The 27111-nt window shown below is 37.5% G+C and overlaps 1 protein-coding gene across 1 annotated transcript in view; it reads left to right on the top strand.

Annotated features, from left to right (window-relative positions):
• Necab1 (N-terminal EF-hand calcium binding protein 1) overlaps window positions 1-27111 on the top strand; it is a 148195-nt gene that overhangs the window by 27106 nt on the left and 93978 nt on the right. The gene's annotated exons all lie outside the window — the stretch shown is intronic.

The following is a 27111-nucleotide window of genomic DNA, read 5'->3' as shown; positions in this document are numbered from 1 at the left end:
CAAGTGGTAGAGAACTTGTCTTGAGCTGATAGAACTGAAGGACAGCACTTAGGTCCAGAGTTCAAGCCCCTTGACCCCCCCCCAAAAAAATTGAGCTAAGCTATTCTTTAAAAATTCTTTAAATACATATATATTTTTATTGTAAAGATACAGTATGGAGGGTTTACAGTTACATGAGCAAGGTAATGAGTCCATTTCCTACCGAGCATTGTCATCTCCTCCTTTGTTTTCCCCTATCATCCTTTTCCTCCCCACCTCCCAAACTCCTCATTCCCCCTTCCTCCCTGCCTCGGCAAAGTTGTAAAGTTCATTTTCAACATAGTGTCTTGTATATCTCGTTGTTACAATGGGTCATCCTGTATCCTTATTTCAGCATTTTGATATTTCCCTTCCCCTCCCCAAATTAGAAAAATGTATATACAAGATGCAGGACACTGGAATCAGATACAGTGACACCTGGGGTTGTACCATGGGGGGAAAACATACAAAAGAAACAAAAAAAACCACATAGTACATTATAAGTACATTAAAAATAACAAGAAAGATAAAATCTCATATTCTTATCTTAATGCATTTTTTCCCTGTCAGTCATGGGGCCTGAACTCTGGGCCTGGGTGCTGTCCCTCAGTTCTTCAGCTCAAGGCAAGTGCTCTACCACTTGAGCCACAGCGCCACTTCCGGCTTTCTCTGTTTATGTGGTGTTGTGGAATTGAACCCAGGGCCTCATGCATGCAAGGCAAGCACTCCACCACTGAGCCACCTTCCCGGCCATCTTAATGTAATTTTTAATTTTTAAAATTTTGTGCAGTCACATTTTCCACTTACTTGTTCTCCACCGGTCACATAATTTCTCATTTCCATTTTTGCATACATACCTTGAGTAGTATGATTTTATTCACCTACCATTCCTTTTTCCATTTATCCATATCCCTCTTAACAGTTTTTCTCCATTCAAAACATGTTTCAGCTTCCTGATATTCATCTTGTTAAACTATTAAATGTTCAAAAGGCTTTATACCATGGATTTGTGGCAGTAAACTGAGATGAATTTAGAGTAAACATCTGGACAATTTAGGTATGTTGAATTCCAAGCAGTGTCACCTGAGAAAGGCAGGAATTGTGGGATATAACATTATCTCTGAATAGTGGATGTATGTAGTTATCTATTGATAAATTTATTTTGCTACATAATCCTTTCTTTTGCAAACATAGCATTTACGAAGATGCTCTTTGTAATCTCACTCTGCTTAATAGTATAAACTAATGAGGACTTTAGGGTAGAAAATAACAGAAATGTGATACTTATTTTTGGGTAATTTAACCAAATCTTATTATTTGGGATAGTGGTGATTATAAAATTCTGATGTAAAAAATACAACCCTGTTTTAGCTGTGCCTCGAGACCCATCAAATGTGTCTACTGCTTGAACAACCCCTATCTTGCTTTAGGCAATGTGTTGAGATGGTTCCAGACAGGGAGCCAGCATGCTGAGAAAATGCTCTTGAACTATATATACAAACAGACATTTTCTTGAGGCAAACTATTAAGATAAAAAATTTAAAAATTTAATCCACATTACTCAAGTGTCTGCATATCTTTAAAGTAGTAAGTTTCTTTGCTAAGTTTAGTTGATTACTAAATTCTGTGGTAAATGTCTTGAATATTTTCAGAAATTATATCAGAAATAGTATTAATGAATAACTGACTTGGAAGTTTTCCATTCAGTTGAACAAATCTACTGTAGCATATCTTTAGTAGGCATTCAAGGCACACAGGAACAGCTTTATGGTTTAGTGTAGAAATAGACTCACTGACTGACCATTCCAATATATCATATTATGACTCAGCTTCTGAGTCATAGTATGAGAAAAGCTCAGTTTGTTAGGCTCAGGGAATGTGCATGGGAGCCGATTCATCCTGGAAAAGTAGAAATTGTTTAGGTGAAAAGAAGGAGGAGATGGGGAAAGTGGAGAAAGAATAATATTCCAATCAGAGAAAAGCCTGGAAGTACAAGGTGAGAAAAAAAGTGACAGTTACTTTCTGATGGCCGACATGCTAACCATAAGGCTCGGGGAAAGGAGATGGTTGTAGAGAGCAATCAATGTGCTGTGTCAGAAGGAACTGATATTCTGTGACTACAGAAATACCTCAACTTTATCTTGTACACCAAGAAAAACTAGTAAAGAACTTGAGCCATAGGGCAACACTTTTATAAGTCATTGTGGTCTGCCAATGGACAAGTTTTTAAGGAGTAAAAATGGAGGAAGACTACAGGGGATTTTAGTTGAATCTTTACATTGCTACTGAAAAAGAATGTTCATGGTGAAAGAAAGGAAGTTATACTCTACCCTTATGAGAAAGGATAGCTTAGATTCTTTGTGAATCAGGTATTAGATGTTGGGATGCTGATACTCCATGCTGATTATTTCTTCCCTCTTTAATTCAGTGAAAAGGTTTAACCATATCATTGTTCAGAACATTTATTGAAAAATCATAATTTTAGGATTTGTTATTATGAAGATTTTTCTATACATATAAATGTTAATGAGAAAAAAAGATCTTATGCACCTGATTTTGGTATTTTATCCCTTTTGTTACATATTTATCAGTTTGGATTACTTGATGGTAAAATTAGCTAGTGTATATGTAATTTTTTATATAATAACTCCAAAGGAATAATCATTACCATTAGTTACTTTTATCTATTAGTAACAACAATATATGGGTTCTGATAAAGGATGTGCAGCTTAATTTGGAATTAAAGTATATTAGTTGGAGACTTCTGAGTTATATCCATGAATTATTTTTCTTTCTTTTGAAGAGAATGCCATTGGCCTGCTTCAATCTTTTATAAAGAGTAATTCAAACTTTGGCATAAGAATTTCAGAGTTTCATTTTGAGCAAGTGTAACTTTCATCTTTGTGTGACCCAAGTTCTAATTATTTTTTGTTGTTGTACAATGTGTGCCAATCATTTCTCTCTTGCCAAGTACCTTCTATGAACGTATAATCTCTTTTCAAATCCTGCCACTGCTGTATATCCCCAGCCACTCCAGTTTAACTGAGTGCACATACAAGCTTAAATAATCTGATTCATGTATAATTTAAAGGAACCAGCAGTTTCTCTGTCTCTCTGTTCATGAGAACTTGGAGAGTCAGAGTCCATGAACATCTACTGCTGAGGCCCTCGTGGCTACCTGGTTGCTACCCCTCTGATGTCTCTGGTTTAACTCTACCTCAGAGACCATTAAGTCAGCATCTGCTTAATTTACTGAATTTTTTGGATTGTATTTGAGTAAGGTTTTGCCCTTTACAGAAGTATACATTCTACTCTGTGCCAATGGCTCATGTCTGTAATAGTAGATACTCGGGAGGCTAAGATCTGTGGATTATAGTTCAAAACCAGCCCTCCAGAAAAGTCTATGAGAGTTTATCTCAAATTAACAAGAGAAAATCTGAAAGTAGATGTGTAGGTCAAGTGGTAGAGCACTATCCTTGAGCTAAGAAGCTAAGGGATAGCATGCTGGCCCTGAGTTCAAGCCCCATTACAATCACACACACACACACACACACACACACACACACACACACACACATTCTAAGATTTTCTTAGTTCATTCCTGCCATTAGTGGAAACCAATATCTTCACTACAAACAGTATAATTGCCATATTTTTGTTTGTTTATATGTTTGCATTTGGGACAGAGTTTCACATATAGCCTAGACTGGCATCAAATTCATAAACCTTTTGCTTCTTCCTCTCAAACGTTAGGATTACAAGTATATACCACCACACACAGTTTGGATATTTGCTACATTTGCCACATGACCTAAACACTTTGAAGAAGGAAAGAAAGAAAGAAGGAAAGAAAGAAAGAAAGAAGGAAAGAAAGAAAGAAAGAAAGAAAGAAAGAAAGAAAGAAAGAAAGAAAGGAAGAAAGAAAGAAAGAAAGGAAGGAAGGAAGGAAGGAAGGAAGGAAGGAAGGAAGGAAGGAAGGAAGGAAGAAAGAAAGAAAGAAAGAAAGAAAGAAAGAAAGAAAGAAAGAAAGAAAAGAAAGAAGGAAGGGACGGGAGGGAGGGAGGGAGACAGGGAGGGAAGAAGGAAGGAAGGAAGGAAAGAAAGAAGAAAAATAATTAGGACATACTTCGCTAAAATTTTGATTTTTTTATTTTATTGGAAAGATGCTGTACAGAGGGGTTACAGTTACATGACTAAGGCAATGAGTATACTACTTGTCGATCATTGTTACCCCTTCCCTTCCTTGTTTTTATCCTACTATCCCTTTGCTAATATGTTTTCAAAACTTATCTTGCTAGTAAATTTTCATATTTTCAATTTCATAAATTATCATATGAATAATATTCTTAAGATATTTACTTGACCGTGAGAAGTCAATTTTATTCAGAAGAGTAATTCTAGCTAGTATCTACATTGTAATACTATGGAAATATTTCAAATATCAAAATTAGGTAGATTATTTCTTGTAAAATTTTAACTACTGGTTTTTCTCTTTCATTTTACTCATTTATTATTTGTTCTTCCACTTGAAAAGATCAATATCTTCACTTAAGAAATTGTCTTAAGAGAACTTCACTGCAATCGGCTTTTTGTTTCCCTAGAACTACTTGTCGCATTTTTTTAGACAGAATCTCCTTTCATAATACAAATAACGTAAAGCAAACTCCAAACCTATTCAACCTTGTAAGAACATAGACATTTAGGAGTACTCAATGATTTCTGTACATAAATATTACCACTGTTGAGAATATTTCAGGTTTGACTTAAAGAGAATGTTTCAGTGTATTTAAAAGATAAACACATATACTAGTCATTGCAAGTAAGGGAAACCTATGTTTCTTTGAGCCTGGCTTTCTTCACTTAACATAATTTTTTCCAAGTCTTTCCATTTCCTAACAAATGGGGCAATGTCATTCTTTCTGATGGAGGCATAGAATTCCATTGTGTATATATACCACATTTTCTTAATCCATTCATCTACTGAGGGACATCTGGGTTGGTTCCATATCTTAGCTATGGTAAGTAATGCTGCAATAATCATAGTTGCACTGGTATATGTCTGGAACAAACAGAAAAGGTCATATAAGATGATGTTAAGCAAAATGAACCCCAAGATAGGGACACAGGTAGTTTTTTCTTCCCTGCTATTGTTTCTAATGTGTTTATAATGTACCATGTGATTTTTTTGTTGCTTCGTATGTCCCTCCCCCACTGTATAACCCCTGTTTTCACTGTATTTGATGTTGGTACAATTTGAGGAGGGGAAGGGAAAAAACAAATTGTTTTAATAGGAATACAGATTGACCCATTGCAACAATGAGATGCTATGTCAAAAAACGAACTTTACAATTTAGTGGGGGGAAGTGGGTACTGGGGGGCGGTGGGAGAGTGTAGCTGAGGAGGTGGGAGGGAAGGGATGGTAAGAGAAAAACAGAAGAGGAGGCAACAATGCTTGATAAGAAATGTACTCATTACCTTGTTCATGTAACTGTAACCCCTCTGTATAGTATTTTCACAATAAAAACCTTTATTTTAAAAAAAGACAAGCAGGAAACCCCTATCCTGCCATAAGAAGGAATCTGCCTGTGTGCTGTGGTCATTTTCTAGTTTACTCATGAACAGACTTGGACTTACTACTTGGATCATCTCATTCTAAGGAGAATTCCATGAATGATAATTTGCTTTGTATATAACATATTCTAAGTCTTCTGACTGTTTGGAAAGAAATTACATTCCTGAGCAAACAGCCTGAATATTTTCATTCAGAGCAGAGACTTTGGAAATGGAAAGGAAACTTCAGTGAAATTAGAAGAAATTTGAAGCCCAACTTTCCATACAGTTTTGGACTTTTTTATTTTAAATTGATACATTTTTTCATTAGTTTTAGACTTGAACTGTTTTCCCATTTTTTCTTACATAAAGTAATTGGTAAGGTAAAGAACAAATGACATACACTTCTTCTGTATGTGGTACTTGGAAGATGTAAAACAAATAAGAAAATGGTTAAATTGTAAGTTTAAGAATAACTTTTACTTTAACTTTTCCAAATCTTCAAGGAAGTACACGTAGGTTAACACTTCAGAATAGTTTGAAAACTGTCATTCTACTTTACTGAAACTTTCATAATTTCGTAGATTTTTTGTTCTCCTTTTATTAACTATCTACTTTCTGAGATAAATATATGTAATCTTTCTTTTTCTTAAAATCATTATTACTCTTCTCATCATTTCAGTTAATTTTACTTAATGAAGCTCTTCCAGCTGTATGAAATGTTTTGTTTTGTTTTTGTGTGTATGTGCCAGTATTAGTGCTTAAACTCAGGGACTGGGCATTCTCCTTTGTTTTTTTTTTTTTTCATTCAAGGCTGGTACTCTACTACTTGAGCAACAGCTCCAATTCTAGCTTTTGGGTGGTTAATTGAAGGTAAGGGTCTCAAGGACTTTCCTACCTAGGCTGACATCGAACTATGATCCTCACATGTTTCCTGAGTAGCTAGGATTATGAAATGTTTTCTTTTCTTTTTATTTCTTTCTTTATTTTTTAAATAAGTTTTTTTATTGTAAAAATACTGTACATAGGGGTTACAGTTATATGAGCAAGGTAATGAATACATTTCCTATCAAGCATTGTTACTTCCTCCTTTGTTTTTCCCCTACCCACCCTTCCCTCCCACCTCTACAACTACATTTCCCTCCCTCCCCCTCCCGACCTAACTTGTAAAGTTCATTTTTCAACACAGTGTCTTGTACATCTCATTGTTACAATGGGTCAACCTGTATCCCTATTTAACCATTTTGTTTTTTCCCTTCTCCTCCCCAAGCTAGATGCAGGGCACTAACATCAAATACAGTGAATACAGTTACAGACCTGGCCTATTAAATGTTTTTAATTATTTTTGTGGTTTTAGAGGTAATAGACAGCCTGTTACCTATGTCAGGTAATAAGTACATTTCCTTTGTTTTGCATAGTATTATCTGTTCCCTCGTTCTCTCTCATTCCCTTGTCCCTATCTCTGCCCTCAAGTTGCGTGGTTAACTTTCATCAATGTCCAGTGCAGCTAGCGGGCTCTACTGCTGGATTTTTTCACCCACTTTCCTCTGATTCTGTGCCCTCCTCCTACTTTCCTTCAGATGTGCACATGTGTACACCAAATACTAGGTAAAGAATACAGAGTCATCAGAAAATGAAAAGACAAATTAAGAAAAGGTCCTTTGTTTCCTTATCTTTGGAGTTTGTTGGGTATTACAACTTGATGATTTTCTCCTAAGACTATCCTCTTTTGGTTGCATTGTATGTGAGCGTCTAGAATCCTGTATAATTTTTCATAGCCTCTTGCGTTTTAAATCTAACTTTCACATATCAGGCAGCACACACGCCATTTGTCTTTGTGATCTTGGCTTACCTCTCTCAACATGATTTCTTCTAATTCCATCCATTTCCCTGAAAACACCATTATTTTATCCTTTCTAATGACTATGTAAAATTCCATTGTATATAGACACCACATTTTTGGATCCATTCATTGGGGCATCTAGGTTGTTTCCATATCTTGGCAATTGCAAATAATGTGGCAATGAACATGGATGTGCTTATTAAATTTTTGTATTAAATGTTTTTTAAACACATATTTCCTCAACTCTTATTTAGTTACTGTTCAGAAGAGATTCTGAGAGCTTTTAATATTTACGTCTATGAAAAACAATACTGGCAAATATAAATATACAGTTTGATAGCTTATAAAATGGGATCACCAGGCCAATTAGGAAATGAGTAAATAGAGAAGATTATTAGGGCTAGAGAAAGCTTCCATAGCTCGTAGAAGGTGCATTTCCTGATCAAAAAGCCAGGTCGTCCCTATTTTGCAGGTAATTAGAAGAAAACATAAAAAAATTAACATAAAGTTTTGTGCTATTATTCATAACACAAACTCAGGAAAAGGTTCCCCAGAGACACAAAAAAACTTCTTCTGTTATAGTACTCTTTAAGAGTTCCAGATTGTCTGGGCAGACCGAATGTTAGACCAGATGGAAGTTTTGTTCATGGTTGGAAATTGAACTTAAGAGAAAAATATCCTTGTACGCTCAATCAGAGACCTGGACTAGACATAGACTGCTGTACAATTCAGATCAAGCATTCTGTGCTTCAAACTAAAATAATTTGGGGGTGGTAGGCACTGAGATCTCAACCCAGGGCTTATTAAATCACAGAGGCATACTACAGCAACAGAAATATAATCACCACATAAAATGAACTGGCCATACAAGTTTCAAAAAATTCTCTGCTACACTAAACTATTTTTTTCCATCCATTCCCACTTAGTTTTGCTCCTTAGGGCCATTCAGAAAATGAATATTTTATGCCAAGTCTTTCTAGTACTTGAAGACAGTTTTTATGCACCAATGACGAGATAAAGCCCCATAGTAATTGAGAGTAATTATATCAAAGGATTTGTTTCAGATAGCAGACTTCTGCTCTTTCTCCAACAAAAGAAGATTTTTTTATCATATATTTGTGTGTGACAGTTAAATCCCAAAGCTTGATGAATCGGTTGATAAAGACACTTTCTTCCTTGAGTTATTCTTCATTACAGTGCTTACATGTAGACATAGATGGTTAGCAGTTTTTTGTTTTTTTCTTTCAAAAAGAAAGGTGGCAGGGTCAACATTCTGTTGTGATTATGAAGTTCATTACAAGTAGGGGATGATAGATCGCCCTATTGATAAACCCCCTATACCATCTTCAACAACTGAAGACTTAGAAAGTAACACCAAATTAAGTGTCTGGAAAAGAGAGGAGGATAAGGTTTAATCCGAGGTGCTAACTCAACAAGCGTGACATGACTGAAAGGTACCAAAATTAGAAGGCTGGAGATGGTGTGGGCTGTATGCCAAGAGGGCAAACTGAGCATCAAAATCCAGACTGCATCTGGGCTAAAATGGAATGGAAAGCCACTGATGCAGGAATTGAATTCCCACTCTTCTGACTGGATGGGGAGCCCTGGCAGATGGATGGTCCAAGTATTAACCAAAGACTAAATCTCACCATGAGGAATTAGCAGGGATTGGAGTACAGGCAGAATACTTAGGACTGGCCTATAGTCAGGCATTAAGTAGCCTTTCTTGGAATAAGCAGATAAAAGGCCAGCAGATATGTAAGCTATTTTCAAGAGAGAGATGACTTTCAGAATGCTGTGCACAACGGGGGTAAATGCAGTCAGAAAATCCAGAACAATTCAGAGGAAAACAAAAACATTCTTCTCACAGATTTCCTTCAACATCGCCTAGACCTTACTTGACAAAAGTTATAGGAGGGTGAATAGTACTGTGGTAGAGAGTCATTTACTGGTTGAGAGTGACAGAAATGTAAGTTAAGCTGACTTGTGGGAATTATTATGTGGCTCATATGTCAGATAAGCCCTGAGTTAGGTTTCAGATGTGTTGAAGTTAAGTTCTCAAATGGTGATTCTGGGAATCTATCTGTCTTCTATCATCAATCACCTTTTCTTTCTCTATATTGACTTTTCTCTTGGGAAGAGTTTCTTACTGAGAGATCAATATGGTCACTAGAAGCTCAAGGTTCGTATTGCTACCAGCTTGGCAAACTCTATGAGAGACTACCTACTTTTCATTTCCAACATTCCCAGCATATATAGACTGGGAACACATCATCGCTTTCAGGAAAATATATGAAGTGAAATCAGAATAGTGTTCTATAATATAAGCAGAATAGATTCTGATCAGGCAAAGCTTGAATCTCCTACAGATCAAATAATTACTTAATAAGTCTCAAAACCTTGCATTTATCATCTCCTTCTTTAGAGAAGGTAATTCTCCCTTTACCAAGAGGTCAAGAAGCTCAGTAGAGGTTAAATTCCAAAGAGTTCTTATGAAACATGAGGCCTATCAAGAGAATCTTATGTTATGTGTAATGGAAAAGACCACTTCCTGGGAAACTATTATTTAAACAGACATCCTGATCCCACTGACTCGTTCAGGGTCCTAGCCTCTTCACCCTCACTCTTTTTGTCTATTTGTGTCTGTTCCTAGAAGTCCTTCTGTACCACATCTCACAACAAGCATGCCTGTGCTACTCTTTGTAGCTTCAGAGACTGCCAAAAGATAGACATTGTATTGCTTGTCCTTTATTCCTTTAGTCTTTGTTCAGTTACATACCAAATTTAGATATATAGGCAATTCTCACATGTGACATTATCTTTATTTGTTGATTAAGCATTCGAAGGAATAGTGTGCATGGCGAAGAGGTCCACTACTTGAATATATCCTGTACACATTCTTGTAACTACTGACATCTTACATTCTTATCATAACTCATCTAATTTATTACTCAGTCTCCAGTTATTACTTCCATTTGGCCATTAGAACTAGCTTCTTCATTTCATTATTATGCTTCCTTAAAAAAATCATAAACAAAAAATAGTATCATAGCAGGGCACCGATGGCCCACACCTGGAATCCTAGCTACTCAGGAGGCTGAGATCTGAGGATTGTGGTTCAAAGCCAGCCCGAGCAGGAAAGTCCATGAGACTCTTATCTCCAATTAACCACCAGAAAACCAGAAGTAGCACTTTGGCTCAAGTGGCAGAATGCTAGCCTTGAGCTGAAGAGCTCAGGGACAGCACGTAGGCCCAGAGTTCAAACAAATGACCAAAACAAACAAACAAAATATATTTTTTGTTTCATTAATTACCTCATCCCATTTACTTACTTGTAGCATCTTTTTCTCTAGCTCCTAAAGATTTTGAGAAAAAAAGAGATAGTTTTGCTTTTTTGTTTTGTTTTGTTTTTGGTCAGTCATGGGGCTTGAACTCTGGGCCATGGCACTGTCCCTGTGATCTTCAGCTCAAGGCTAGCACTCTAACACTTGAGCCATAGCACTGCCGGTTTTCTGGTGGTTAATTGGAGATCAGAGTCTCACGGACTTTCCTGCCTGGGCTGGCTTTGAACCACAATCCTCAGATCTCAGCCTCCTGAGTAGCTCAAATTACAGGCATGAGCCACCAGCGCCTGGTTTATAGTTTTGTTTCTTAAGAGTTCCTTTTGAAAACTCTTTTCATTAGCACTGTGAGGACAGGGCAAAGGGCTCATCCCTGATAAAGAGTATGAAAGTAGCAATGTTCTACTTCATAATTAAGAAGGTTAACATTGTTTGAAAGATTTGTAAAGGAGATAATTTTAAGGAGACATGAAAATATTTTATCTTTGGTATAATGTCAGAAATAAATTGTTTCTAGCTTTCACAGATTAAAGATGGTAGTGAAGCCAAACCTTATGTCAATGTATTTCATGCTAAGTTTCTAAAAAAGTATTTAATTTCAAGCTGGGCATCTGTGGCTCATGCCTGTAATCCTGGCTACTCAGGAGGCTGAGATCTGAGGATCTTGGTTCAAAGCCAGCCCAGGCAGGAAAGTCTGTGAGACTCATCTCCAATTAACCATCAGAAAACTGGAAGTGGTGCTATGGCTCAAGTGTTAGAGTGCTAGCCTTGAGCTGAAGAGTACAGGGATAGCGCTCAAGCCCAGAATTCAAGCCCCACAACCGACCAAAAAAAAAAAAAAAACCCACAAAAAACAAAAAAACTTAATTTCTAAATAAAATGTATGATTTAAAATTAAATAGAAAATACATTTATGGGATGTGTATATGTAAGGGACTTATGTGTATTATTTTATTTAATGCTCACAAAAAACCCAACAAAATTATTTTATGACTCATAGTCTACAGTTAATCACATAAAGAAAGTTATGTAACTTGCCCAAAAGTTGTTCAGATACTTTTTGTAATGGCCTGTGATTTTCCCCAAAATCTTCCTGAAAAGAAAACTTCAACTCTTTCTCTAGTGTTATACCACCTTAATTTTTTAATATTTATTTTTAGCTATGTATTTTGTATATTAGAAGCCAAAATATTCTGAGGCTAATTTTAAAAATCACTTTTGGGTATTTTATTATGATGAAAAGGTGGCTATTTTTTCCCAGCAGTAGAATATAGTTGGGTGTACAGTATAGAGGTAATTACTTTAATTGCTGTCTTTATCTCTTCTCTTTTTATATCTATTATGGAGGGTTTTTACAGTGTGGGAGTTGCTGCAATGTGGAAATTTTATTCTTTCTTATTCCATGGACATTAATTCCACTCTTTGCACATTTTCCCTCCCTCTCTTCTACCTTTATACCTAGAAATCATCTTCTACTTTTAGACTTCATTTTCTTGTTTGCCTTGCCTTTGTTCAGAGCTTTCAAAGTTTCTTGTTTCCTTTAATCATATTATTAAAGGACTGTGTATTCAAACTTTTTTCAGTTTTTTATTTTTAATTTTATCTAGAAAGCTATTTGCTGGCTGCCATCTATTCCTTCCAAAAAAGAACTTGAATTCTGTATTAATCTTAATTGAACTCTCTCTTCCCATCAGCCACGATACAGTGGCTAATGGTAAGTGAAAATCCATTACTGCTCAAAATAAAGAGAGCCTATGGAGGAATTCTGATGAATTATGTATTCACATAAATACAGTGTTCTTTCTAATCTCATCATTATCCATGAAAGAGATAAGAAAAACTCACTAAGAGCATAGCTACATATCTTTAAAATATATGGTACTCATTTCTTGGACAATTTCCTATAAATAACCATGCTAGCATTACCTGAGTTTAAGCTTTCTTTCTTTTACAACCATCTTATTCTCTACTGATTAATTTAGTGAAATAGTTATAATAATTCTTTTCTATGATTCCTCAAGATTCAGAATTCTTAAATAAATACAGATTACAAATAACTAGATACTCTAGTTTCTCCTCAGATCATGTAAATCTTTTGCCTTTTACAAATAACGTGAAATCATTGTTTGATCATTTATTTTTGGAGAACTGAGGATTAAACCTAGCATCTCATGCTCTACCACTGGAGTTATGCCTAAGACCTTTTTGTTTTCATTTTTTATTTATATATGCTTATATATTTATTTATATAGAGTCTTATACTACCTTTCTCTGGGCTATTCTTGAACCCTGTCAAATAGATGGGATTATAGGTTTGTACTGTCATGCCTGGCATGATTGCCTATTTTTGAAGTGAAAGTGCTCAAGAACAGTTTAAGGAAATGTTTTCTCTTACTGGTATAATCTGTTCTTGTCCACAAATTGATTCCCAAGGTGATGACATTAAGAAGTGAGACCTTAGGGAGGTGAGTTGCTCAAGAGGGTTCCACCCTCAGGAGTGTTTTATGTCCTTGTAATAGAGACCCAAGGGGGCTGATCCACTCCTTCCACCAGAAGAACATGAGCAGAAGATTCCTTCTTTGAAAATTAGGTCCTGTGCCAAGGAGACCTAGGGTTTCTCCTAATCCATCCTGTAATGTTTTCAGAGTGTCTGCTTTTGACTCCAAGGTCTTTGATCCATTTGGAGTTGATTCTGGTGCAGGGTGATATATAAGGATCTAATTTTAGTTTTCTACAAGTAGTTAACCAATTTTTTCCAGCACCATTTACTGAAGAGGCTGTCTTTCTTCCATTCTATTTTTTTAGCTCCCTTATTGAAGATTAGAAGATTAGATGGCTATAGGTCTGTGGGTTCATTTCTGGGTTTTCAACTCTATTCCATTGGTCCTGAGGTCTGTTCTTGTGCCAGTACCAAGATGTTTTGATTACTATGGCTTTATAATAGAGTTTGAAATTTGATATTGATATTCCTCCAGCACTGTTCTTTCTGTTGAGGAGCATTTTTGCTATTCGGGGTCTTTTATTGTTCCATATGAATTTTTGGATTGCCTCTTCTATTTCCTTAAAAATGAGGTTGGAATTTTGATAGGTATCACATTGAATTTGTAGATAGCCTTGGGAAGTACTGCCATTTTCACGATGTTGATCTTTCCAATCCAGGAGCATGGGAGTTTTTTGCCACTTTCTAAGTTCTGTATTGATTTCCTTTTTCAGGCTTTTAAAGTTTTCATCATAGAGGTCCTTCACTTCTTTGGTTAATTCCTAGGTATTTTATTTTTTGTGGGGTTATTATGAATGGAGTTGCTTTCCTAATTTCAGCCACACTTTTCTCATTGTTGGCATACAGATTGAGATACCACCTCACTCCAGTTAGAATGGCTAAAATCAAGAACTCTAGAAACAACAGATGCTGGAGGGGATGTGGACAGAAGGGAACCTTAATGCATTGTTGGTAGGAGTGTAAACTTGTTCAACCACTTTGGAAAGTAGTATGGAGGTTCCTGAAAAGACTTCACATAGAGCTCCCCTATTGCGGCGAACGCCTTCTCGGCCAGCGAGGAAGAACGACCACCACACCAGGAGTCTTCTCAGATCACACTTTATTGGAGAGCCTTTTAGTTGAAGGGAGAGCTTGAGCGCAAGAGAGCGTGCACAAAAAACATGGCCGCTTATATAGGGAATAGGGACACGTGTCGTTCTATCATTGGTCGTCCGCCTTTCACCGTCACCAAGTGCCACGGGATTGGCTGGGGACTTTACGTGTCTCGGGCATGCGCAAAGCCCAGGACCCACCGTCCCGCCAAGCACTGCCTAATATGGAATTGTTTACCTCAAAGCAACAAGGGAGCGGGCGGCGTCTAATTGAGTTCGCCCTGGCTCCCCACAGTTCCCCCTTTTTGTTTTTTGGCAACAGGTAAGAGTAGAGGTTGGGCCTCTGTCTAAAACATTAATGAGAGGACCTTGCACTGGCCTTCGCCTGAGGGGCGCCTTCCCCAGTGATGACCAGGCCCGTCCGATGCCTTTTTTGCAGAGGTGGGATCTTGGGCATCAACCCACTTGCAACCCAGCATGCTCTTCTTGAGGAGATGGTCCTCCTCAAGTGCAGTGCACTTGCCTCGCACCCTGTCCCAAATTGCAAGTTGCATACCTGTCCCGGTGCAATGAGATCCCTTGATCCCTCGGGGTGCAAAGGCTATGCAAGCTTGTGAGGCTTAATGGCCTCTAAGGGCTGAAAGCCAGATCTGGGGTGAGGATCCACTCTCCAAAGCGGCTAGTGCTTGCGAAATAACAACTTTGTCCCTACTGGTTTGGGCTCGAAGGCGACAGACCAACCATAGGCAGACCACGCATCCGCCCAAGCAGCAGGCTAAAAACATTCCAACTCCCACCCACTCCTTAAACCAGGAAACAGCGGAGGAAATCCAGGACTGGAGCCCCTCCACAAATCCGGGATCCATTGGCGTTGAATTAACAATCACAATGGCAATCCGCAGCTGCTCCAGCATCTCATCAAACTCGCCAGTCCAATTACCTAAAAGATAACTTGACAATTGTTTAGACAAATTTGCAGCTCAGGTAAAATTATCATATTGAATGCTTGTTGTCTGTATTGAGCTTGAGCCTTGTCATGAACAATAGATCGAAAATCAAGAAATTGCCCGTGGTTAAGGCAGGTGCGGGCCACCTCGAACCAGTCCGTAGGCGTCATAGCATTAACAGTCAGCCTTCGGAGTAAGGCTATGGTATAATTAGCCGTCACTCCATAAGTCCGGACTGCCTCAACTAAATCCTTAAGCTGGGAGTAGGAAACCGGCTCAAAATTTCTTTCATTAGTAATTGGATTTTCAAAAACTGGAAAGGCAGCCGCCAGCCGCGACCAGGTGCTCCCTTTTATAAAGTGACTCCGCCCCGCCGGCAGGTACGGCGGGGGAGGGGCCGACGGGTGAGGGCCAGCTCCTTTCCTCCTTTCTGGCTGCTGCGGTACTCTTATCATTTGGGGACGCCACCCCCCATATCTGTCTGCCTCATACTCAGCCGCAGCCTCTTCTAAGTCTTCATTATCAGCTGGATCGAGCTGCTCTCCCTCCTCCTCTAACATTTCTTCCTCTGAGTCACTCACAGGATCACTGCGTTCTTGGTCCTGCCCTTCCACATGTAGGGCTGAGAACCGGTTTGAAAATTCCTTCAAAGAAGGGTACAGGGGTCTCCTTGAGACCCCCTCTTTGTGGTCATCCCCACAACGCAGACAGGCACAGAGAACCACCAGAAAGACAAACCACAAAGGAAGCAGCAATGCAAACAACCAATAGTCCATAGTAGAAAACAACATACCTAGGGATACTTACCGACGTCTCCTCTCCGTGTGTTGAGTTCTGGCTCCTGTTCGACCTCTTGCGCAGGTCCCGGGTTTCGGCACCACTTGCGGCGAACGCCTTCTCGGCCAGCGAGGAAGAACGACCACCACACCAGGAGTCTTCTCAGATCACACTTTATTGGAGAGCCTTTTAGTTGAAGGGAGAGCTTGAGCGCAAGAGAGCGTGCACAAAAAACATGGCCGCTTATATAGGGAATAGGGACACGTGTCGTTCTATCATTGGTCGTCCGCCTTTCACCGTCACCAAGTGCCACGGGATTGGCTGGGGACTTTACGTGTCTCGGGCATGCGCAAAGCCCAGGACCCACCGTCCCGCCAAGCACTGCCTAATATGGAATTGTTTACCTCAAAGCAACAAGGGAGCGGGCGGCGTCTAATTGAGTTCGCCCTGGCTCCCCACACCCTATGACCCAGCAATTCCACTTTTAGGCATTTACCCAAATGTTTACAAACAAAACCACATTAAAGCTACCAGCACGACTATGTTTATTGCAGTCTTATTTACCATAGCTAAGATATGGAACCAACCCAGATGCCCATCAGTAGATGAATGGATCAAGAAAATGTGGTATATATACCCAATGGAATTCTATGCCTCCATCAGAAAGAATGGCAATGCCTCATTTGTTAGGAAATGGAAAGGCTTGGAAAAAATTATATTAAGTGAAGTAAGCCAGGTCCAAAGAAACATAGGTCCCATGGTTTCCCTTATTTGCAATATCTAGTATATGTCTGAGTCAAGCAGAAAGGATCAGATAAGGTGATGTTAGGGAAATGAACCCTAAGATATGTATTCAAATATTTTTTTCTTTCATGCGATTGTTTCTAACACATTTATAAGATTATTTCTTTGTTGCTTTGTAAGTCCCTCCCCCACAGTATAATCCCTGATTTCACTGTATTTGATGTGGGTATAATTTGTGGAGGAGAAGGGGAAAAACAAATCGTTTAAATAGGCTATACAGGCGGACCCATTGCAACAATAAGATGTACAAGTTGTTATGTCGAAAAATGAACTTTACAACTTTGGTGGGGGGGAGGGGTAGCAGAGAGGATTGGGTGGGGGGATAGGGGGGAGGATGGGAAGGGGTGGGAAGGGGAAACAAAGGAGGAGGCTACAATGCTTGATAAGAAATGTGCTCATTATCTTGCCCATGTAATTGTAACCCCTCTGTACAGTATTTTCACAATAAATAAATAAAAATAAAAAAATTATCCCTCAGAAAAAAAAAGAAAATTAAGTCCTAATTGTATATCAAATCTTCTGGTGCATATCATGGATTTCAGAGGCCCCCAGCCTGGGAGAAATAAATTTGTCCTTTATTACTCAGGCTCGATATTTCCTTAAAACAGCTGTAAAGTCTTTGTAAACTGAGAACAAGACAATATAAATCCCATAATTCCTGTAAAAAATTATAACAATAAGGAAAATCAAAAAGCATAAAGAGCTTGAAGCTATTACTTTCTGATAATTACTAAGAATCTGCCTTTATATATGCAGTTCATGTACATTTTTAAAAGAGAGTACAACTTTAAAAGAGAAATAATATGTTGAACTATATTGAGTTTAATGCAGTGTTTAGTGGCCCATGTATCATTTATTCTGTCCCCAGGCAAAAAGAGTCAATTATTGTTGTACACTTGGTAGCATACAGCGTTACCTTTCTCCACAGTCAGTCAGGTGCTAAACTGTGTCACAAGAAATACACTCTTGCAAGTTTTTATTATACCCAATCAATATATCATATTTCTATATTAATCCATCAACTAAAAGTACTGGAGAGCAATAGTCTCTGCTTCAAATGAGTTTATAATTTGATTTGCAGACAAAATTAGCATACAAATGAAACAATTAGAAAAACAAAAACAGAAGACATTACATAATTAAATGGTACCTTATGAAGGTATAAATTATAGAAATTCAGAGAAAGATGACTATCCAGAAATGCAAGAATGGTTAATGAAAACATCTTAATAATCTTAACACATCTTAATAATCTTCATTGTTACTATTTTTAGTAGGCATTTATATCTTACTGGTAAATTTTGCAAAATGGATTTTAATATTGGCTTCTATTTCCAGTCCAGGAAATTAAAATCCATTGAAGTAAAAAAGCCAAAGTTCTCATGCTGTCCATCAATGGAGGTCTTGAAGCCTAAGCCTGGCATTTTTCTGAGCCTTTTACGCATTACCACACTGCTTTTTATTAAGTTGGATGGACTTTTATGCCAGGAAACTTTACTATGCAGGGGAGAGGACAAACCTATCCTAACAAAGTACATAGCATAAGATATGAGGGAGTGTGAATTCATCTCTTATCACTTCAAGTACTTTACTAAGTTCACAATATGTGCTGGACATTGAGCTGGAATAATACATACAACCATGCTTTAGGTAGTAAGAATTAGCTAGAGGCATGAAAAAGTAGTGAAAGGGGGGGAATTAACCAAATTAAAATAATTGCCTAAGACTTTAGTCATGTGTTCGTTACAAGTGATGGTAATTTTTCACAGTTATAAAATGTAACGGATACAAAATTTTAATATATAAATTTTAACTGATACAAAATTCATACAAATGAAAAATTTCTCTTTTCTTATGGACTCATTTATAAATGAAAAAAGCAATTGGCATGCTTAAGAAAAAAACCCTGCTACTGAGAACTTAAAAGATTTCTCAGTAGGAAAAATAGACTTAAATAGCAAGAACTTTTAACTCATAACTCAAAATGTAATCTGAACAAATCTGAACAAGAGTATCATTATCATTACCATTCTTATCTCATTTACTAGTGGGTTTAATGGTTTAATTTTATTTGTAATTTTTCTCGGAATCTATTTTTAATCAACTTTAGATCAAACACAGTGATTCAGAATAACTAATTATCTACCTGTCTAAGGCCCTAGGGTTTTGAAAATTGGCATAACTAATTTTCTCTCCTGTCTTCCTATTCTCAACATTATCAAGTTGAAATTAATAAATTCTGACTTGAGATTGGAACCAAATGTCATTTTCCTGCAATTTCTTATGTCTTTTCCTCTTCATTTTGAATTGTAAATAGCTTCCAAGTGAAAGTTCAGAATGTCAGCTTTGATGATCAGATTTGCAGCTTCAGCAAAATTAGTCATTTATTCTTAAATTATGCATATATATATATTCAGTGAATATTAATCATATACAATGGATAAAATGAGCCATGTTTTATGTATTAATGAATACACACTACTTCATAGTTAAGGAGTACTTCCATTGGTTGATATGAAAGTGTTTTCCAAATATTTCATGGACAGCTATGATTGCACCCAACTCAAGGCAATGGACCCTGCCTCCGATGACGAAGAGCACAAGAAAATGTTCTCCTACACCAGCATTGTTATCTCTCAGCCTGTGTTCAACCGATATTCTTTATGCTGTTTAATCCTTGTTGCTAAAATGGAATTTAGCTAGTTTCTTAATACTTTCTTGTAAAAACCATTAGGTTTAAACAGCCTATCTTTTAACATATTAGATTGATTAAAATCTATGAGTGGGAAACCAACTTGTAATAAACAAATTCCAGAAAGTCATCAATGCCTGGGTAATGTGTTAATCCAAGGTAGCTTTCCTGTCTTACTTTGATCACTGAAGAGAATAATGTAAACAGGGGAAAAAATATTCCCATTACTTGAAAACTTATTGATCGGGATTTCTGGGCACTGAGAACTGAATGTGGAGAATTGACATAATACATTAGCATTTACAACTTTTAATCTTTATTGAAAAGGTAGAGACGTGAATAATAAAATGTGCCTTGTCTCTCTGAGCCCTTAACTCCCTCAAACAGACACATAAAGAACCACACACACACACACACACACACACACACACACACACACACACATTTCTCCAAAGTTTTCTATTGGCAAATTGTTATCAAACTGAGACTCCAAGCATCAAATTCTGGTTTGTTATTTAATTATTGTTTCTTTGCATTCCTAATTCTCCTCTGAATTTCTAATCCCGGATTTTTCCAAAAACTATCTTTAACTGGTTTACAGAAGGGTTGCCATTCAACAAAGCAGTTTATGATGCAATGCATCTTAATCTATGTCAGTTCTTCCATTATTTTCCCCATCCCAATTGATCCCATTTTTGGAGAAGCATTGAATTTTATGACTGTATTCTCCCCCTTCCTCTCTTCATTGGTCAAGGAGTAAGGGTAGACTAGTCCTGGATTTTTGTTCGTCATATTTTGAAGTCCAAAAATCTCTTTCTTTTTCAATTGAGCTATATCCTGGTAGGTTAATGAAAACTCACAGGAATTAAGGCTTTAAAATATAATAAATTCAAGAAGTCATATTCAGTGAAAAGATTAAGATATTTTTTGTTTATTTTTTGAATGTACATAAAACTTCCATTTTTATTTTATTCTATTAAAACTATTCTTTAGTTTAAAGGAAGAAATCTGGATTTGAAACCAATGTCAGAAATACACTCTTCACAGTCACAGTCTGCACAGGAAAATTTATGTCCCTGGTTTCTTATTTAAAGTATTTGGCATTTAGTGTCTTAAGGTAATGGACATCTATTATGGAATGTCATAAATACTGTATATTTTTATTTTGGTGATAACTGAAAAAGAATGATAGATGCATTACATCAACCATTCAATACTGTTTTCCAAACAGCAAAGACCTACTACCCATTAATGTCAAACAGAACATCAGCCTGTAACAGATCATTTTATAGTAGCCCTGCTAGAGCAATAGTAGCTTAAATATTTTAAAAGTCTACCATAAAAGCCCAAAAGAAAGTGCCTTGGAATTCTATGGAAGAGAAAGCGCATGATTGGGGTGAAAGGAAGAGGTTATTTAATTTAAACTATAAACTCAGCTTACATGTAACTCAACCAGGCAGTCAGTCCAGTCTTGCCCATACAAATCAAAGTTGGCATTCTTTCAACAAACTTACTACATGCCAGATACCATACAGGGTACTGGGGCTGGGAAACAAAGAAATTACAATTTAGATAAAAAACCAGTCGAAACCTTGATTTTGGGGGGTGGAGTGGGGCACCAGCCCTGGGGCTTGACTCGGGACATAGGCACCATCCCTGAGCTTTCTTGTTCAAGGCCAGCCCTCTATCACTTGAGCCACAGTTTCACATTCAGCTTTTTGGTAGTTAACTGGAAATAAGAATCTCGTGACTTTTCCTTCCCAGGCTGGTTTTGAACTATGATCCTCAAGTCTTAGTCTCAGCTTCCTGAGTAGCTTGGATTATAGGTGTGAGCTACCAGTGCCCAGCTAAGATCTTGATTTTTTTTTAATGATAGGAGAGGTCAGTATTATAAGAGTTGGAGATATACTGGCTTAGTCTAAGAGCTGTGAAGAGAAATGACTTTAAGACTGAGTTATGACTGCTAGCAAATGAGAGCTATGGATATGGTTGTGGGTGGAAACATGAGTTTTCAGCAAAAAGATTAGTGATGAATGGAACCTCTGGAGTGAGGGGTGTGGAGAGCCTGAAGTGAGGGAGTGTGGCATGCAGCTAACCCAACGCATTGAGTTCCAGAAAGACAAGGTGGGAAAGAGAGGCTAGACAGGCTTTGGGAACCAGCAGGGAACTGAGATTTCTCCTCCTAGGGTTATGCTGAGGATCTGAAACTCCAGCATAATTGGATTGGTCTTATGTTTTAGAAAGTTGGATCTGCTCAAAGTGAAGTGAGCTGATGAGAGAGAACATCTGCAGAAAGGACCAATTAAGAGGCTACTGCAGCTGTGCTTGAAAAATGCTCCCTGGACCATCATCTTGAAGGATTTGTTCTCTAGTTCTCCTAGTTGGCTTAAACCTTTATGATCCGGGAAGATTTCTGATGGAAATTTCCCTAGGTTATAAAGCAATAATAAAGGCTAACATTTATGGATTGCTTACGTTGTACCAAATCTAGGCATTTTCCATTCACTAACTTGCTTCATATTTACAGCAAAGTGGTGGTTCATCCCATTCTACACAGGTGGAAACTGAACCACAGTGAGGTTGATAAGTTCCCCCAAACTCACCAAGAGAGTAAGGATAAAGGCTAGACAATCCAGCTTTACCCCATCCTACTCTATACAGACTCCTGTTAAATCCATCTTTGTCTGCTGCTTTGTAGTCTGGCATAGCAGCACTCTTCATTCTGTTTCTGAGGCTCTAGCCAAGACAACTTTTCTATGCTTTACTATCTTTGAATATTAAGTGGAGCTAATAATATGCTCTAGAGAGAAAATTAGGAAAGCTTAGGAACAAATGTTAAGAAGTAGTTTAGTCTACCAGTCAAGGAAAGTGCTATATAAATATGTGAAATTTGTTTTAGTAGGGTTAGTAGTAGTTGTGAATACATACAACATTCAGATTTGTTCTTCATTGCTGCTTCCAGGACAGGGAAAAAGGTGGCATCTGTGCAGCCACATCATTCATTTAGTTCTCTACATACTAACTGTCATTTAGGGGATGCGGCTGGTATCTAGAAGAAGAGCACAGCCAATTTCAATCAATAGAAGACGAACATTTCAAGAGATGCTATCAAGGAAGAATTATATGGTAATGGCAAGCTTCTTTTTTTTTTAAAAAAAAAATGACTGAGTAGTTGGATGGAAAACAATGTGTAGAAATGACCTATCGTAAATAATGCTGCAATAAACATAGTTGTGCTGGTAAACTTAGTATGGCCTTGTTTGTGATTGTTTGGGTAAATGCCCAAAAGTGGGATTGTTGGGTCATAGGGGAGCTCTATGTGGAGTCTTTTGAGGAACTTCCATACTACTTTCCAAAGTGGTTGAACAAGTTTACACTCCCATCAACAATGCTGTAGGGTTCCCTTCTGTCCACATCCCCTCCAACATCTGTTTTAAATAGAGTTCTTGATTATAGCCATTCTAACTGGGGTGAGGTAGAATCTCAATGTTGTTTTGATTTGCATTTATGGCTAGAGAAGTTGAGCATTTCTTCATGTGTCTATTGGTCATTCTTATTTCCTCTTAAGAGAAGTTTCTCTTTAAGTCTTTAGCTCACTTATTTATCAGACAGTTGTTTCTTTGAGGATTTGTTGTTGCTACGATAGCAAAAATATGGAACCAACCCAGATGCCCCTCTATAGATGAATGGATCAAGAAAATGTGGTATATATACACAATGGAATTCTATGCCTCCATCAGAAAGAATGACATTGCCCCATTTTTTAGGAAATGGAGAGACTTGGAAAAAATTATATTAAGTGAAGTAAGTCAGGCCCAAAGAAACATAGGTCCCATGGTTTCCTTTATTTGCAATAACTAGTACATGTGTAAGACAAGCAGAAAAGGCCAAAAGCTATATACATATGATGGATCATATACGGTGATGTTAGATGAAATGAACGCCAAGATAGGGACAGAAATACCTTTTTCTTTCTTGCTGTTGTTTCTAATGTATTTATAATGTACCATGTGATTATTTTGTTTCTTTGTATGTTCCTCCCCCATAGTATAACCGCTGCTTTCTCTGTATTTGATTCCACTGCCCTGCATCTTGAATGTACACTTCTCTAATTCAGGGAGGGGAAAGGAAAAAACAAAATGTTTAAGTAAGGATACAGGTTGACCCATTGTAACAATGAGATGTACAAAACACTATGTTGAAAACGAACTTTACAACTTTGGGGTCAGGGGGTAGTTGTGGAGGTGGGAGGGAAGGGATGGTAGGGGGAAAACAAAGGAGGAAACAACAATGCTCAATAGGAAATGTACTCATAACCTCACTCATGTAACTATAACCCCTCTGTACAGCATTTTTAACAATAAAAAAGTACAAAAAAGAAATCACCTATCATTGGCAGAGAGCCCTTCTAGATTAATCTTTTTCTAAAGAACTTTACAAATGAAAATTTTATTTGACAGAAATTATCTTTTCATGTCTTTAAGATGCAATAATATTTGGTAAAATGAGCTTTCTCTGAAAAATGGAGGATAGTATCATAAAGAAATGGACAGAGATCAAAAGTACCTTCAATTAAAGTAGTAGAATGTTGAAAACAAGAACTGCCATTCATGTTTGGGATTCTGCTTTCTTCTCTCTTTCTAATGATTAGTAAGCAACTGTGAAAATCATCTGGAGACTTATTTTCAAGGATAGCAAGGGAGGGGAGAACTCAGGGTAGTCTGTTTCAGTCTTAAAGGAATCCTCTGGTGGCTATTGAGGAGATGGCACCTCAGACAATTAAGGAAAGGAATTGGTGTCCCCTCAGATATTTTTTATGGGGAGGGAGCTCAGGCCTATGAACGAATTCAGAGAAATAAACAGTGATGAGCTCATCTAGTTCTCTAAAATTAGTCTGTTTTACAAGTTCCTTACAAGAAGCCTCCAAAGGGTTCCATTCACCTCCAACCCCACAGTTCCATCTTTGTCCTTGGGCTTGAAGTTGTATTTAATAAACTCCCTACCCCTCACCAACAGACATGACAATGATTCTTTTTGAACTTTTCCATTATTTCTCATCCCTTAAATACAAGTACTGAGGAGGAGGGAGAGTTGGTAGAGCTACATCTCACATTGTAGAAATTGTAGAGGAAAATCTGCAGCAGACTCTCAAGGGCCTGGTTGTGTGGGTGGGCTTATTGGTTGCTGTTCACTGTTTGCTTTATGTAGGCTGGAACAGATTGTCTCCTAGAGCTTTTTGCTAGTCAGATGAGTCCTGGGCTGTCTAGGCTTCCCTGTGGATGGTTAATGCTGTTGAACCATGATGGAAGGCTTTTCTATGTAGAACATTTTCTATTACACCAGAGTGCTAAGACAGTGCTGCCCTTTAGGTAACCAGATGATTTTTTTTCCTTTGTTGATTTTCTTGATAGATACGAGAAATTTACATATGATTTTTGTCATGTGTGCCTTGAAGTTTACTAAAGTTGCTATGAGTAGCATAAATCATTATGGGTAGTGATTGTATGTGCTGGAAAATTACCTCAAAATGTGATATATATGAATAGATAGAAACGTGAAGTTTGTCTAACTGTTCTGTGCATCCCTACCAGCATCATTCATTTTGTAGCAAAATGATAATTTTCCCTTTATATCTAAATACCAGGAAGGTTTCTGAGTTAAAGATAGAAGAGTCTATTTTTGCTTTCTCCTTCGAAATCACCTTTCTGGAAAATCTTTACATTCAAAATCAGCTATGATTGCAGAGTCATGAATGAAAGGTATTTAATAAGAAATATAGAATATAGAAATCTATTCAATAACTTTTTATTGATTCCATTGTTTACTATTGTAGAAAACTATTATATGCTCCAGAACACTGAGACACAACTACATTATAATGTCAACTAAACTCTTGAGATGTGCTTTGTTTCACTTCAACAGCTATTAGATGACCCCTGGATGTGGGCTAAATCAACAAATTCTGATCTATAATTTCTGGACATCAGCACTTCCTTTTCAGATATATGTTTCCTTTTCTATTTTTCAATTATGAACAATTTTGCATTAGGGAAAAAATTCTAAAAAAAGTGCTCAGACAAGGCTTTTAGTCTACTTCCTTTACTTTCCCTTTAAGTAAACTAAGCTTAAAATAGGCTGACTTCCCAAAATAGTGACTGACTGAGCCTAAGCTAGAAACCATGTCTTTTGATTCCATCCTCCTTTCTTCCCCTAGCGCCATCTTGTCTCTTTAGGTATGACATAGAAGTCTCTGAAGTTCATTTGTGTAGGAAAGGGAATGAAACCATTTTGCAATTATAACTTAATTTCTATTTTCAGACTTTTTAAAGCAGGGAATAGAAACTTGCCATCAGTAAAGTCAAGGTCCATTTCCTCCATGCTAGGGATTTTTGCAGATTTAGCATGTCATCTAGTTCAAAACCATGAGACAGAAGGGACATCGATTTCTCTCTGTGCTCAGCTCTCCATAATACATCTGCAGTGCTAACTTCTACCTCATCTGAGCTTTCACTAATAGTTAAGGCAGATCCTGTTCTTAACCTCCTTTTTAAATTTTATTATATTTGAGCACTTGTACAAAGGAGTTTCCATTTAACAACACTGTACATGTATATAATATATCTTGATCAATGTCACCCCTTTTCAATATTCTCACCTATCCCTCCAAAGCCCAGCCCTTCCCTCTTAATTTTGTAGGATTTGCATTAATTCTGTGCGTGGGGGGGTGGGGGGGGTGGGGGCTTCAACTCAGGGCCTGGGTACTGTCCCTGAGCTCTTTCATTCAAGGCTAAGCACTCTACTACTTTGAGCACAGCTCCACTTCCGGTTTTCTGGTGGTTAATTGGAGATAAGAGTCTCATGGACTTTCCTGCCCAGACTGGCTTTGAATCATGCTCCTCAGATCTTAGCCTCCTAAGTAGCTAAGATTACAGGTATGAGCCACCAGCACCAGTTGCATTGAATTCTTGACTTCATTCCCCCACCCCCTTCCTCTTCATTTGGTCTACCCCTCTCCCTTGCCCCACCCCACCCTCTTGCAAGTATTAGTTTCCTGGTGTTTATTGTTGGGATTTTATTTAGCCTAAGGAATTACACTATTTGAGATCCCCCTTGAATCTACCATATTTTAGTCAATACATTTATAATCACTGGCATGCCACCGAACATATTTTTATAGGTTTATAGACTAATTCTAGTTTCTACACATGAGGAAAAAATACCACCTTTGTCTCTTTGGGCCTTAATAACATAATGAGATTTTTCCCCTAGTCTTTCTATTTCTTTACAAATGGCACAATATTCTTTTTTTCTAATGGCTGAGTAACGTTCTATTGTAGATCATAGTTTCTTGATCCATTCGTCTATTGAAAGACATCTGGAATGATCCCATACCTTGGCATGCTGAATAGTAGTGCAATAAACATTGTTGTGCTGGTGGCATTACTGTATTCTGTTTTGTGAGTTCTAGATAAATGCCAAGGAGTGGAATTGCTGTATCATAGGGTTCTTCTTCATTTAGTTTTTGGAAGAAACTCCATATTGTTTTCT

The sequence above is a fragment of the Dipodomys spectabilis genome, unplaced genomic scaffold (genome assembly GCF_019054845.1).
Source record: "Dipodomys spectabilis isolate Male_0828 unplaced genomic scaffold, ASM1905484v1 ptg000783l, whole genome shotgun sequence".
Lineage (NCBI taxonomy): Eukaryota > Metazoa > Chordata > Mammalia > Rodentia > Heteromyidae > Dipodomys > Dipodomys spectabilis.
The sequence above is the reverse complement of the archived record's forward strand: the minus strand, read 5'-3'. Positions and strand labels throughout refer to the sequence as shown.